This window comes from Centropristis striata, chromosome 14 (assembly GCF_030273125.1).
Source record: "Centropristis striata isolate RG_2023a ecotype Rhode Island chromosome 14, C.striata_1.0, whole genome shotgun sequence".
Lineage (NCBI taxonomy): Eukaryota > Metazoa > Chordata > Actinopteri > Perciformes > Serranidae > Centropristis > Centropristis striata.
The window spans coordinates 5,943,468-5,952,058 of NC_081530.1; positions in this window are offsets into that span (position 1 = coordinate 5,943,468).

An 8,591-nucleotide genomic window follows, 5' to 3' on the forward strand; every position below is an offset into this window, starting at 1 on the left:
TTAAATAATGAATGGAGACCGGCTCTGAAAAACAAAAGGTCAAAGGTCTTCTTGGAGCAGGGCTCCTGTGGGTCTCAGAGGGTTAATAAATGAAGCCTTAATGTAGCTACCGTATTTCCTCAATTTAAACCAGGCCCCTATTAATTACCGGCCTCATTTAGTAACCGGGTGTAAAAACAATTTTTAGTAAATAAAAGCCGGCCTCTTTTATAAGCCAGATTTCGACACAACACCTGTATTTAGAAGTTTGGCCGCGTTACTACCGAGTTAGTACTGTAGGTAAATATCGTTGTTTCTCCCGCTGTCCTAGTCATTCTTTGTAAAGTCAAGCCGTTTACGCACGTTCTTCTGGGCTATTTAGTAGTTTAGACATTTTAAATCCTGCTTAAAATGAACATTCAGCGTGCTGTTCATTGTTTGTTTACATCCGAGTACTTCCAATATGGCTGACATCCGGGTAGCTGGCTACAATACGCTGTGTAAAACACTCTAAAAAAGTGCCGTCTTTTTTTAATAAAAGCCTCCTTCAAATAATAGCCTGCCCCTATTATTAGCCGGCTGATTTTTTATTAATAGAAGCTTTATAGAAAGTTTCGGTTCATGTTTTGGTTCACTCTCACCATAGTGTCATTTTCAGCACTGCTACCATTAGTTTTTGCATAGTTAAGGCAATGGAAAAGTTAAAAGGAGTGATGTGTAGTGCAAAATGATTTGGTGGCTCCAGTGAACCTCGTTGTCTTATACATGTTCATGCTTTAAATATGTTATTCAAGCCCCTTCAAAGCCATTTATGGGAGAAAAAAAGGAATCTCCATCTCCTAAACATGATAATCTGATAATATGTGGGGTAGCTGGTGCTGATTGTTGTTACCATGCTGTCTTTACAGCAAAACTCACTGGTCTGACATTGAGGAAAAACAGCCATTTAAGCAGAGCGCGGTGCCGAGGACAGATACTGATGCTCAGCTTGCTGCCTGTGTATAATATTGTGAAAGGTCGTTCTTCTTTGCCCAGGTTTTTTAGTACAGTTCTATCTCTCACCTCCAGCTCTGCTGAGGGGTGATAGCACCAAGGTGCGCTGTAATTTTCCTGCGTTTTCTCATCTTTATCTTCTCGGCTGGTTTGGCTCTGTATGGGCAGAGCGTGTCCTACACACACCCCGGAGTGTAATCTCACATTGTGTAGCTGCTTCATTTAAATGAGGCACTTCTCAGGGTCTTCACCCCACTCTCTGGCTCAAACACAGCCCTCCAACGTGTGACTCGAGGCTGCAACCTACACTGGCCCTTACACATAGCGCGCACACAGCCAGTGGAGGGAATGTACTATCTGTATTTTGATTCATTTTCTATATTTTTATGTGGGATTTTGAAACTGAAGTGGGTTTAATGCGGCACAACAAAAAGCAAAGAAGCACAGCTCAGGCTGAGGTCAAGGTACATACTGTGTTCTGACAGATGGCTTGGGTTGGGAAATGAAATGGTGCTAGTTGTATTGCTTGAATTAGTGCTTGTTGGTTAGCTTTGATTCTAAATGTAGAATGTAAAAAAAATATATAAAAATCATTATTATTATATGATACATTTACCGTTGGTTGGCTCTGCACATGGATTTTTTTGATAATATGAGAAATATACAATGCCACCAGACTTCATCTTTATCATTGTAGATGTTGTCTATATTTTTTCTCTTTTTTTCTGTTTTCCTTATTATTCTATTGTATTCTTTTGTTATTGTTTATGTAGTTTGGCTCTCTATGAATAGGTATTCTTCTCAGAGGACATTTTGACTCGTCATAATAGAAAATGCATGTGTTAACATTAATGATGCTTCTGTTCTATGCAAGTGTCCTAGTGAGAGTGAGTAAGACAGCATGCACAATGTAATCATGCAATTAATGTAGCTAAATAGAATGCAGCCATCAATAATGTAATTATTTACACCTGTGTTTTTATATGTTAAAATGTCCATCTATGTGCATGACTCTCTTTTTTATAGGACACTACCATTGATATGGAAAGCATTTAAATTATAATATAGGAATTGTATTTCTAAATTCCTGCCTTCAGCCTTGTAAGTTCCCCACAGTATAAAACAAATAAATTAGCAGTGGTGGAATGTAACTAAGTACATTTACTCAAGTAATATACTTAATTACAATTTGGTATTTTCATTTTATGTAACTTTATACTTCCACTTCACTACATTTTGAGGTAAATATTCTTCTTTTTACTCCACTACATTTAGCTGACAGGTTCAGGTTGAGATTTAACATAAAAACATGATGAATTTAAAGTGATTAGACTCTTTTTAAATTAAATCTTATAACAGTATGTTAAGTAATGTAATGAGCCCTGTCTTTAAAGCTGTCAGCTAAATGTAGTAACAAAACATAGTTACTTTTCCCGTCAAGATATAACACGAAAAACATTTTCAATTTAAAATGATTTAAACTTTTTTTTTTTTTTTAATTAAACAACATAACAGTATATTAAGTCGTTAAAATGAGCTCTATCTTTACTAAATGAAAACACTGCTTACATAAATGCATCAATACATACATATAATCTAATAATATATTTAGAATATATAAAACAATCTATGTGGGTCCCTTCTGCATAACGAGTACTTTTGTAATTTTCCTTCAGTAAATTTTGAATGCAGGAATTTTACTGTAGTGGAGTAATTTCACAGTGTGGTATTAATACTTTTACTTCTTCGACCACTGTAAATTAGTAAGTATAAATGAATGTTATAAAACCTGCAAACACAAAATTGGGTAACGCTTTATATTAAGGTCCTTGTAATAACCATAAATTAACAAGTAATAAGGCCCTTGTAAGTCCTTACAAGATGCTTATTAACATTATTGTGTGTTTATAAGCTTATATAAGTGTTAATAATGGCATTACAAACACCCATGACCCACCCATTATGTCTTTGCCATGCCTTTATTAATCTTATTTTGTTTGCTTATTGATATTAAAATATACTTTATTGCTCATCTATTATAAGTTAACTATAAGTTAACTATACATTTTTGCAACTAACGGATCTAAAGAGAGAACAATGCCTTATTACTTGTTAATTAATGGCTATTAAGGACCTTATTATAAAGTGTTACCCAAAATTGTTCCAACCCAAAGTATTTATGTCGTTGATGTAGAATGCCGTTACTTCCTACATCCATGCAACATGTATTATTGGTCAGCAGGGCTGCAGGTAGGAGTTGCGTAGGGTTTGAAAACAGTGGAAGAAGCAGCTGCAGCATTAGAATGTGCTGGAGCGCTGTCAGCTGGCTGCAGGCCTCAGCTCGCAGTAGGGAGCCTCGGCTGGACGGCTCCACACCACTGGAAGGCAAATCACATCACACCCATCGTCTGAACCACACACGATAAGGCTTCATTACCATACGTTTATTTTATCCTGTTGAAACGGCTGCGAAAACAAAAGGGCAGTTGATTATTTTTCCTTGATCAGTGTAGCATTCAAGGCGTCTGATTTGAAATGGGTTGGGGGGGGTGGGGGGGGTGGGGGCAATGAAATCCCTCCCAGGGAATAGGGGAAGGCTGACATGCATACAAGGCAGGGAGGACGGCTGGATTCTCGATGGGGATCAGCCTGTCCAGCCTCTACAATGGACCCACGAGACAAGACAGACACACAAAAGAGCTGAATCTGACAGTCCGTCCACTCGGCAGGCCACCGTCTCCAGAGATGACGAGCTGGCCACCGGCTCCTCCACCATCACAAAAGCCTCCTTCAGCATTGTACTGAATATTTGACATATTTGACACATTAGACTCAGTTCACAGAGCTGCAGCCACACAGGGATAAACTCATTTAAATGGGAGAGGGATGAAACTTTATAGTATGTTTGTGTCTCTCTGGTTTTCCAGAGGACGCCATGTTGAACCGTGCCTGAGGCTATATGCTTTGTTTTTAATGGCAGGTGGACAATTTAAGCTGGACAAATATTTCCTCTGGGCTGCACTTAAAGCAGATTTACCTATACAGATGTTAGTCCACAATATAACTTCCTATTGGCAGCCTGTATCCAACATGAACTGTCCGCTTAAATACTGATGAATCCAGCATAAAGTTGATCAGGAGCTGTAAGAGGTATTTGTGAGACAATGAAATAAACAGGGGTGCACTTTTTCAGTGAGTTACTCAGGTGAGTACCAGGAAATGTTGTTTGGTACTCACCTCATATGCAATAAGTCTTAACCCTTAATAGGGCACTCATTGAAATGCCTGCAAATTTCAACCCTAGAGAAATATTGGAGGATATTACATACTGCCAGAATGTGTAAAAAAATATACGGACCCGGGGGAGGGGGGTAACATTTTGAGAAAAAAAGTTACGAGATGAAAGTGGATTTATGAGATTTAAAGTGGTGAATCTGCAAGAAAAAAGTAGCTTTTTCTTCTCGTGAATCTGCAACTTTTTGGCCCAGATTTGCCACTTTAAATCTCTTGAATCTGCAACTTTTTTTCTTGTAGATTTTTTATTTTTATTCAGACTTGGCCATAATATGCCGTCATAGTCAAGTTCTCCTGGTACAAGTCACTGAAGAATAACTCTCTTTGTACGACTGTTTCCTTCAGATTTTTTTTCTAAATTTTTCATTTTTACATTGGAGGTCAAGATCAATAAAGTTAATATTTTTATATTATTATCATACTGATTGGTCAGATGTCATGGTGTCACTGTTTGTGACGTAGCCTGATCTTTGCTGATTAGCTGGAAGAAATCCATGTGGTTCTACGACCAAACAGAGAGACATGGGGACCTCATTTAAATATCCACTGAAGTTACCAAATAGAGTTCTTCGCCCGATAAAGGGTTAAAAGTCTTCCTCACTGTCCTCCTCAGTGTCGCCCCCATTGTCCTCTGCTTCAGCTTCCTGCATGGTAGATGATGATGCTGTCTCCATCCACAGGTCAACAGCTGGCTTTGGGTCAAATGTCTCTGTGTTCTGCTTTGACAGGTGAATGTGCATCAGGGCTGAGAGACGAGCATGTGACAGACGAGACCTGTACTTGTTTTTATTATGTTCAGATGTGAGAATCCTCTGTCACAAGCTGCACTGCTCAAAGGCAGTGTAAGAGACAGCTCAACCCCCTTGTTGGTGTTGGAGTAAGCATCTGGGTTACTTGTATTTACTTTTTGGACCAAGTCATACACAGAGGAGGCTCCCAGGCGTTTTGCTGCCTGCTTTAAGCGCATCCATTCTGTCAGAGTGATGTCTTTGTCAAGTTGCAAGGTGGCCTCATATTTCTTTAGAATGCTGCGAACTGTTGTGTTTCCAAAACTGAGGAGGTCTTGCATTTCCTGAGGCCATGTTGAAGGATCGAATACTAAGAAATGATCACATGACTTGAGGGAGTCATATCTGATTTCAAACTCTTCAATTAACCCCCTGAGTAAGTTTGTCTTGTCTCTGTCAGCATTCGCATTAGAAAAAGTGTGTGCCCTGTGGCCTTCACCATCAGGCTGAAGTGTGAACTGTCCAATGGCCACCATGAGTTCATCCTTACAGTCTCCAATGGTCAGCTTTTCCTTCTGAAATCGAATTGATGTGGTCTTCAATATGTTGCCAATGCCAAGCATGTGTGACAGAAAGCACTGAAAGCGCTGTGCAGATATGCTGCAAGTCATTGTTATCACTTGTAGCCAACTGAATTTTAATGCAATAGTCTTGATAGTTTTAACAGTATTTTATTCCTCCATGCAGACCACCTGATATTATGAAACCTACCCAGTTTCACAAAGCAGATCCCATTTTCTTCACATAGCAGCAGTTGTTTTTTTTGCGTCACCTTTTTGTAAATAAAACTGCAGCAGCCTGACCACAGAGCGATTGAATGTCTCACAATATCTTTTAATTTACATTTTGCCCAGCATCTCCCTTTTCATGATTGTTTATGTTATCCTGAATTGTGAAGCACTATGTAGAGTCGGTTTCAACATGAGAACTTGGAATGAATCACTGATCATCCTTCTTACATTAAAAAAAATGATGATCCAGATTTTGCTGTAATGATGGTTTTCAGGAACATGAATTGGAATTATGAATGATACATACATTAACAGCCACAGCTTGTGCAATGGCAGCTTCTTTTGCACTGTTAGAGCTAGATATGCAAGAGTTTAAGGGCATGTTTACATCAATTTATGGTTAACGATGGGAGTGTAAATGAGACTTGAGCATGTGTAACCAGTTCCTCAGAGATTGAGATTTATACTGTATTTGAGTTTGTTTGTTTTTTTGCAACCAGCATATGTGCACAACAGATTAACATTTACATCATGTTGCATTGAAGTATATAAATAAATCAAGTCAAGCAGTGTCATTTTCAAATTGACTAACATGCCAGTGGACTTCTTTTTTCAACCAGTGGTGTCGCCCCCTGCTGGCCATTAGAAATAATGCAAGTTTAACATTGGCTTCATTTTTCAGGCCCAGATGTTGCCAGTCCCGGTTCCAAGCTAGATGTCCTGAGTCCCAACAAGTATCTGTAAAACACAATAATTTCCCAGTTTTCAACATTCATCAGCAAGTCGTCCCAGTTTTCACAACAAGTCCCCTCGAACGACCCAGGCGGCAACCTCCAGGTCTGAGCAGTCCTGAAGCATTTTGGTCCTGTCTATCTCAATACAAAATGAGTCGACTTCTCACCTGATTTATTACCTCAGAAAAAATTCTCATGACAACACTATGGTCTCAATCGCTAGTTAAAATCTTTTTCAAGACAATATGATGTTAATTGTGTAAATAATGGTCCAATTCAGAAGAAAATAGAAGATAAAGAATCGTATGATTTAGGGGTGTGGCTACCTTTGATTGACAGGTCACTAACAAGGCGAGCCATCATCAGGAGAGAACAACAGCAAAGCGAATCCACGGCAACGTGTCAATAAAGATAAAAAAATAAAGGACGTTTACTGGTTTCGTCTTAACTTTGACCCTTCCACACTGTATTTACACTTCATTTTGTTCATTTAAAAATGTCTTGTTCCGCATTTGGTTAAACTCACAGACACTCCAAGGACTCGCTGTTCTTTTCTTCAGGTAAGTAACATGTATTTTGTTTTTGTTTTTTGCTAGCCAAAATGAACATCCCAGTTAATGCTCCAGTTAATGCTAACATGAATTAGCAGCGACTTCACTGTCAGGTTGCCGGTGTAGAGAGGCGTGTGGTGCAGTGTCCTCAGTCAGATCCAGCCATAGATCCACCTCTCACTCCTCCACAATCCAAAAGTGTTCTTCTCCTCGTTTCTGAAAACAAAATGCCGACAGACGTAAAGAAAGATGGCGGCGAGAGTAACGCTGAACTCGATGCTTCAAAAGGGCAGTCCACAAACCAACGGGTGACGTCACGGTGACTACGTCCATTATTTATATAATCTATGTGGCTGATGAATAAACAACCACAATACTTAAAAGACAAGACATAATAGGCTACTGTTAGCCTTCAGCTGCACTCTCTCAGACACCTGGACTACTGCCAGAGTCAGAGACCCCTGGAGTAAAAACACAACTGGAAAATCCTCCTGCTTCCTCAAAGACACCGATGTGGAACATTTAGCCTTACCTGTGAGTTACTCTATGTAAACAACAAATGTTAAAGCGTGTGGGTTAGGTTTAGGCGACAGGGACTTCATGGTGCATTCAGGCTTACCTCATAAATTCAAACAAACTCAATCTGTTCTTGTAAAGTACCCTCTGCCAGCTTGTGGCAGAACACAGTGTTTCCAACTGAGTAGTGAAATAAGTTGGTATTATTTTATTTTAATTAAATTATTTAAATCCGACCACATGACCTTAGTGTAGCACAATCCCAAAAATATGGCAGGTACATCATATTGACTTCATGAAACCTATCTTTTTAAAGAAAAATTCTAAATGTGAATGACAGTTGAAATTTTTTTTTCAGCTGTCATTGGGCGAGAGGCGGGGTACACCCTGGACAGGTCGCCAGACTATCACAGGGCTGACACATAGAGACAGACAACCACACTCTTCACTGACAATTTACAGTTTTTTGGACTGTAGGAGGAAGACGGAGGACCCGGAGAGAACCCACGCTGACACGGGGAGAACATGCAAACTCCACACAGAAGAGCCGCAGAAGAGCCTTTTGCTTTGAGGCGAGAGTGATAACCACTACACCACCGTGAAGCCCCATATTAGATATTCTATGGTATAAATGTACTGTATAAATGGTTGAAATGTCTAGCATTTGCCATCCCACCTCTGACAGTGTTATGGGGTTTGTCAGCTATCACTGATCGCATGTCTCCACAGCTTTGACATGTGCATAATATCAAATGTGCAACTCTGCCTGTTGACATCTTCTAGTATAAAACTAACTTTATTCATCTTAGGTTTTATTCAGTGTTTTACATAGCATGCGAGTAAAATAATCACCTTTGCAGATCCAGTTATAGGAGCACTGTGTAAGTGTGTGTTTAAACTCCGACTCTGCTTCTATATCTGCACGACTGATTGGCTGAATGAGAGGGCTCTGATTGGGGACAACTCTCACTAACTACCCGCTAATTTAAAGGCTTGATTGGTCGG